Source organism: Aplidium turbinatum, chromosome 4 (assembly GCF_918807975.1).
Source record: "Aplidium turbinatum chromosome 4, kaAplTurb1.1, whole genome shotgun sequence".
In the NCBI taxonomy this organism is placed as follows: domain Eukaryota; kingdom Metazoa; phylum Chordata; class Ascidiacea; order Aplousobranchia; family Polyclinidae; genus Aplidium; species Aplidium turbinatum.
In genome coordinates, this window is record NC_137475.1 from 10,566,682 (window position 1) to 10,574,698 (window position 8,017).

The 8,017-nt window shown below is 37.4% G+C and overlaps 1 long non-coding RNA gene across 1 annotated transcript; it reads right to left on the reverse strand.

The window, feature by feature from the left end:
* Positions 1-1,980: 1,980 nt before the first annotated feature.
* On the reverse strand, positions 1,981-7,039 carry LOC145769480 (uncharacterized). Its single transcript, XR_014289017.1, has 4 exons — positions 6,574-7,039; positions 3,716-3,900; positions 2,665-2,793; positions 1,981-2,155 (listed from the first exon to the last, which is right to left on the reverse strand). It is a non-coding gene; the product is annotated as an uncharacterized LOC145769480 (long non-coding RNA).
* Between the last annotated feature and the right edge of the window lie 978 nt (positions 7,040-8,017).

The following is an 8,017-nucleotide window of genomic DNA, read 5'->3' on the forward strand; positions in this document are numbered from 1 at the left end:
ACCATAAGGTGAAGCTACTTTGAACACTTTTCACAGTTTTTTGCATGTATTTTTGAAAGTATTTATGCTAAATATATCAAATTTAGTCATCATTGGGTGGAACCGGACAAAAAACTCATTGTCCACTTTAAAAAGTATCGTACTACATTGATGCAGCCAAACAAAACAATAGTTAGGGCTACTTTGAACACCATTCAAAGTTATGCACACCAGCATAGCACTAAATCGCTAAAAAACACTAGATAGCGAAAAAAAACACTAGAACACTAGACGCAATCCAAAAACACTAGATGTGGTGGAAAAACACTAGCAGTGACAACTGACAACACTGAATTCTACCATAGATTCTACAAAAGCACAGAAGTTTTGTTGCAAAAATTTCATTCCATCTTTGAATCAGTGTTGCCAGATTAAAAATAATTCTGTAGACAAAACTTTAACCAAAAAATAGTCAAACACAGTAAAAAATGGCCAAATTTTAAAAAGCATAGGCTAATACTACACAAATTTTTTTAGGTTTTTTGTTGATTTATTCAAATATTTTTAAAAACAGTCCATTTATACGACTAAATAGGCAAACTAACAATTAGTAGCTGATACATATCAGGATAGCAGTGAGCAAACTTTTTAACTCGTGGACAAAAATTTTCAAACTTTGATAGGTGGCCGTGTGTGTTTTCTATAACGGACAAAGAGTGCTTACTTGGCTCTGTGAACTCGTTATTTTACTATTACTAAGAAAAAATAACTAACACGAGATCATTGGGGCTGAAAATATTACGCTACTATATGTCATTCAGGTGAGAACTGAGAAGTTATTATGATCAAGCATTATTCGTTGTACCGTACAGATTGAGTCATTTGAACACGTCATTAACTGTATCTGTTAGCCTACTGCTTTCTTTCGGCGGCAAAAGTTACTGGCCGAGACCATCAGGTCTACGTCTCTCTAATTGTTAATTACTCCGTCGGCTTATATCAAATAACAACGGGAAAAAGTTTGCCGTTGGTCAAAAGCCTTATCGATCACTTCAATCAATTTATTTTACAAAATATATTCGTGATTGTGTATTTTAGGTAGAAAAGGTGATAAAGACTCGGTTTTTGACCTATTTTCGCCATTTCTTGGTCAAATTTCTCAGTTCACATTTTATTTTGAAAGTGTTCTTGCGTTGAACACAGAATTTCATCAGTTTTTTTTCCGTTTCTGTGCAAACAGTCAGGGGCTCTATCCACTTTTAGAATTCGGGGGGGTGATTTTTAGACAGTGGGCTAAAATTGTCATAGTCATTTCAACTTCTGGGGGGCTGTGCCCCCCAGACCCCCCATTGCAGCATCAGCTTCTTTCTGATCGAAGCATACCCAGCAAACATTGTACTTCGGCCCAATGTAGTGTGACAGTTGGTAAAATAATGCTCCTCCGTTGGCACTACGTTGTGGCCGAAGTTGACCCAACGTATCTTGCACCATTCGTCGCAGTTGGGACAACTTCTTCAAAATGTTTGGGCCAACGTTATCCCAACTCTGCACCCAACGTAGTTCATCGTTGGTACCCTACGATGGCCCAACGTATTTTGCACCATTCATCGCAGTTGGGACAACTTCTTTAAAATGTTTGGACCAACGTTATCCCAACTCTGCACCCAACGTAGTTCATCGTTGGTACCCTACGATGGCCCAACGTATTTTGCACCATTCGTCGCAGTTGAGCCGACTTATTTTAAAATCTTTGGGCCTACGTAATCCCAACTCTACTGCCAACGTAGTTCATCGTTGGTACCTACGCTGGCCAAACGCACTTTGCACTTTTCGTCGCAGTTGGCCATACATATTTTGCACTAATCGTTGTAGTTGAGCAACGTTGGTTAAACTTAACCTGCAATTTCAAGTTGACACTGTCCTGATGATCCAATATGCCAATACGATGACCATCTTCTTATACTGAGCAAATTTAAGTCAATGATGTAAACAAACGTAAAGTTGTTGAAAAATACATTTATTCGAATGGTAAAATGCACCACCCATGCACAATTCACAGCTACGACAAGACATGCATAAAAGTCTAAAAACACAGTGGACTGAGGTACTTCATGCCTCATCAGAAGACTGCGCCTGGATGTAACAACGTGATCTGTGGCGGCTCAAACGCAAGTACCTATAAAACAATATGCAACATTTGTAAAGAAAGCAGGGATGAAAGAAAATATACTGTACAGTGCAAATTAGGTCGTGTTTACAGCACCGTGAAAGAACAGACTCTAATTGCTACATATCCCATGGATATGTGTATGCAACACCCGGTTATGTTACAATAACAAGCATTTTTTTAATACATCCTAACATTCCTCAGTATGTTTTAATTCTGTAATTCGTAGCCTATACGATGGGGTGGGGAATGGGTATACCGTTATGTTCTATCAACCTCTAACATTAATGCACATTCGTTAATCGTGTTAATGCGGTTTGCCTTCTCTAACCAGTGCAAATTATTATTGTTATCGTTTGATAGATCTTCGAAGTCAAGTCTTAAAATGTGTGTATATTTCTTGAAGTTCTGCTCCAGCAATAAACTAATCGCTGGTTAAGTAAATAAAAATGCTTTTATTGCCCTTATTGAGAGAATAGTAACGATTTGTCAGTGACGGAGAGAACAAATGAACATACCCGCAGTACTTTTTGTAGCAAGACGTTTAAGCCGGCCCCCATCGCGGTCTTCCCACGTCTTAAACCAGTCGCCCAGTTTGTGGTCGATTTCTTGTAGAGTGCATGATTTCGTATTGCTCTGGACAACATCTATAAGTAAAGCAGTTTTGTAAACAAATAATGTTACATCGATTTTTATTTTTACACAATCATCTACAGCAGTGGCCAGCGGCTCTTAACCTGTGGGTAATTACTCAATCTGGGGAAGTTTGAGGTCTTCCAGAGGGCAATGAGCAGGACAGTGCAAATTATTACCAATTTTTAATCAAACTTAAATCATTGTTGGGTTTGGCTTTGGCTATTCCATTCAATTGATTGCCAAAGACTAATAAAATTGGTACGAATGGAATTAATTTTATGCTGCTGTTTGGAAGTCTTCACGAGAAGATGCAGAACAACGTGTTCTTGTCGAAGGTTGCTTATTTGTGCGACTTTTTCTCTGACATAAACGCCTTGAACTGCTTGCAGGGCAAATGGACAAGGTTATGGGATTTAATAGACAAATAATAGATTTAAGATGCCCAACATGCTTAATTGCTTAAAGTGGGGTAACGGGTCAGAAAAGGTTAAGAACGTTGCTCTACAGAGTCTACAGTCTGTTTCACGTGCGTGGCACGATCATCAGGAGAGCTGTAATAAAAATAAAAGCGAGGACATCACCATAAGCATAGCCGCCGAACCTAGGAAGGTCGGCCTTCCTGACCTTTTCGCAGAGAAGGCCACCCTTCCCTGCGAAATCGGCCAGATCAACTTTTTAATCTCATCTTTTTTACTGCACACGAGTAAACAGCAGGTGTTTTTCAACTAGATCTAGACTGAGGCATTAATCAGGGATAGTAAACAGCAAATTGACAAAAAAGATTACGAAAAAGGTAAACTTCAGATGCTGCAAAACTTATGATATATCCAAGGTTGTTATTTCATTGAAAATTAATCATGAACAGTAAGTATTCTTTCTGGAGACGATATCATACCAACAAGAGGTGAATACAAAACTTAAACAAACACTTACCTACGACCATGTTCTTTAAGTTTTGCATGGAATCAAAAGAAAACTTTTTCTCTCCACTTAATGTATTTTCTCCTTCCCGGTCCGCGAGACGTAACTTGCGACTTCGTTTAACATCACCTGAGGCATCAATCGATTAACCGTGTCGTATAGGCTTTTTCCTCCTAGATACGACACAGTTGTTTGAACTGCAATAGAACAGATGGATGTTGAAATGCATAAGCCGAGATCGTTAAAACAGCATAGAAAGCAGTCCCATCAAACAGTCGCGGTGCGTACCAGGCTACCAGCGTACATAGGTGTCGAAATAGGGTGGGCCGGGTGGGCTTTATTTTAACAAAATATGTTTTGCCCACCCTGTTTTCATGACACCTATGAAGTGTTCGTTACAATTATTTCCGTTTTTGTTTTTAGCTGAATTATCCAACCAACTGCAGTGTAACCTCTGAAGACTTGCAATAAACAAGATCACAGATATGCGTAAATCAAACGCACAATACCACATTCCAATTGACAACTTTGAAGGTGGGTATGTAAATGAACCCAAACCTCCAAACAGTAACATTAATACCAACATCAGATTGTTCCAAATTCCAGTTATTAACATCAAGGCTAAATATTTTCACCAAGTTGTCAACTTAAACCTCAAAGATATCAAGCATCTGCTCATGTATTTGGATTAAAACGTAGAGATGGCCTCATCACTATCAGACAAAAACTAAAGTCCCGAAAGCTGACGAAATTCTTCAATACCAAACACGATTTTAATGTTTGTGCAGACTAATACTGTGTGATGCTGAAACCAGCTTTGAAATTTTTGTGTTTTCAATATGGAGTTGTGTGATACAAACCATACAACAGCATGTCTGTAAGAATGTGAAGGACTGATTCACACTAAGCGTTTTGACTCCAATATGACATTTGAAATACAAATTAAATATGCACACAATGAATTCAGTTTATTTAAGAATTTCTAAAACAAAACTATATTCTGCCTCATTGAAGCCGAACTGTGACAGTGTGAATCAGCCATAAAAATAGTGGGTTACTCGAAGTCCACTTTGAAACTAGACTGTTTTATTGATTCTTTGATTGCTAAGATCAAGTGTATTTATACTAGAAGAGGACTTCATTTCTTTGAGTAAGTTTTTAAAAGTAGTTCTACTTGATGGGGTATGTTTCACAGTCATAAGATCAATCATTATACACTTTTGACATCGCACCCACTGCATCAGTGCTTGATTTTACTTTAAAAAATCAGTAATTTGCTTGTAACTTTTTTCTGTACATTTTTAAGAGAAAGTTCTTTGGAAATAAGATAGAAACATGTTACTTCTGCAGCATTTAAGCCAAAAACTAACTTTCTAGTATAAGCAGTTATCAAGATATGGCAAAATTAGCTATTTTCAGCTCGTTTGGTGAAATTGCACGGCCACTAGAGGGTGCAAGAACCCAAAATTATGATAGAAGTATTTCATTTGATATTTGGGGCCATATATCAAGACCACTTTTTGAAATTCAATTTTTTTTATTTTTCACTCCACCCCAATGAACAATTCGTACCCTCAGTTACCTTGAAAAGATCAAGAGAAAAAATTAAAAAAGCAGTCGCTGATTGTAGTCGCTGATCGTAGTTTCCGCAAACATTTTAAAAGGATTAGATATCGATTAGCTAGGCATCGGTATCCGCAAACAAACAAACTGAAAAGATCGAGAGAAAAAAATAGAACATTGCTGATCGCAGTTTCCGTTTTTCCGCAAACATTTTAAAGTTTCCGGTAATGATTCTAAGAGTTTGCCGAAGTCGCTGAACGCAGTTTCCGCAAACATTTTAAAAGGGTTAAGGTTTAGGGTGTTTCCGCAAACAAACAAACTGAAAAGATCGAGTGAAAAAAAAATAGAACAAAGCCGAAGTTGCTGATCGCAGTTTCCATTTTTCCACAGTTTCCGCAAACATTTTAAAATTTCTGGTAATGATCCTAAGAGCTTGCTGAAGTCGCCGATCGCACTCGCAGTTTCCGCAAACATTTAAAAAGGGGTACCTCTAAATACCCATTGTCAGGCATTAGACAAATCCTAGACAATGCCTTGAAATTACCGACAATGCCTGAAAGTAGCTACTCTACAATGCCTGACAACCCCTGAAAATGCTATAATGCCTAACAAACCCGTCAACCACTGATAATGATCGACAATGCCTGGAAATTCCCAACAATGCCTGAAAGTAGTTAGCCTACTCCACAATACCTGAAAATGCTCCACAAACCCCCAAAAAGCCTACTATGCCTGACAATGGGTATTTAGAGGTAGGCCTACCGTTTTAAAAGGGTTAGGCTTGATTAGAGTTTCCGCAAACATTTTAAAAGGGTTCGGGATTAGGGTTGATCAAAGCTTCCGCAAACATTTAAAAATTTCTTTAAATGATCCTAAGAGTTTTTGTTTGTTTGCGGAAAAATTTTAAAATATTTGCAGAAACTGTGATCAGCGACTTCGGCTTTTTTTAATTTTTTTTTCGATCTTTTCAAGGTACGAACTGACGGTACGAATTGTTCATGGTGGTACTAATTAGGTTGCATCCGATGCTGCGCAATCTACTTCATAAAACAATCTGCAAAAAACTTGTGGTATATACATAATGCGGTGATAGTAGCAACATTCGAATCCTGATAAAAAACTTCTCGTTGACATAGTAGTCATTTTTATGCCACTTGAAAGTGAAGATACCACTTTTTGAAAAAATCGAGTAGGCTACTTCTAAAAATGTTACTTCAAAACCAATAAACAGGTCACGTAATTGCCGTAAAAAGTATTAAATAGTTTACCCTGAAGAATAGATTAGAGTCAACTGAAATAAACCTTACCTGAGTTTCATGATGATTATTCATTTGGGCAGTGCTCTCATAAATGAAAACCTGAAAGTCCCCAAAGCTACGTCTAAAAATTCCTAGATTACATCAAAGTTCCCTAAATCATTATTACATTCAAACAGTTTCACGTTCTGAAACAAAAAGCAAGAGTTAAGCGGTTTAAACAACAACACTAGCAAAAACCATTCTACATAACTTTGTTGTATTAGTGGGCAAAGTCTCACAGCAAAAAGCAGTACGGTATGTTAAATTACAGTGATGTTTAACATTACAGGGATACAGTGAAGATTTCCCAATGCTTATCACATGCTAAAAATGACATAAACTGTGCACGACTATCGACTTATTCATGAGAGCTAATTCGACTAGTAATTAGTTGATTAGTTCATGTGCTTCAGCATCTGTAGCTGAACTCTTCATGAGCCCTTGCCAACTGCAACAATTTAGCTCGATCCCTTAATCCCAGTTCAAATGTCAGCTGACTTCATAGCTTGGGTGTGTAGCAAACCAACTAAACTTTCTGACTTTAAACTGTTCCTGTAGTCAGTTTTAATGTTCTTCAAGCTATCCGTACTAAAAAGTCATTCAACTGGGGCATTTAAACATGGTAGGGGCATTAGGCAAGTGACTACTTTGCTATGAACTCAAATACGGAAGAAAACTTGACAAATAAACTTCCATTGATTCTGCAAGCGAACAAGACAAAACTGCAAATGCAAATGGCGTCCAACTCCATTTGGGTTTTCGCGCGTTTTTTACGATTCACGTCACAGACAATTGTAGTTTCTGACTGCGCATGCGCATCGTCATCTCTTTTTAGCGAATTTTGAAAAAGCACGTTCAGATGTCCGCCATTTTTTACAATGTACCAATTACTCGCGTTTGTCAATGCTTTAGATATGGTGTGCTGTGCATATGGATGTAGAAAACGAAGAAAATACAATTCAGATGATAAAAGGAGTAAATATTATTCCAAGATATTTACCAATCTCTTGGATCATGTGTTTGAATGCACCGTTACCAATAATCATATTTTTACACTAGTCAAAACTGTGTACAAATGTTATTTAAAAATTAGGTTTTACCGCATTGGTAAGAAAACTTGCAAGCAAATACAAGCTAAATTGGTTCGTAAAACGCTTAACAAAAATTCTGTCTTAACAAACGTCTGTAGACGTTGAATCAGTGTAAAAATGACAGATTTTGTTGTATGGCTTGGCTGTAACAGCGCAGCTTTCACGCAAATTTGAGACAGTAACAATGGCGAATGCCTTTTTTTAATTTCTTCAATCGAGATGCGCTGTCTAGTTGTTATAAGATGTTTATGGTTTTTTTAAAGTGCTTGCCTGAAACACATGGTACGGGAAACTGTGTCCAATTATTCAGCTCAGTGTTGTCATAATTTTTTTCGAAAATAAAATGAAAACTTCGAAAACAA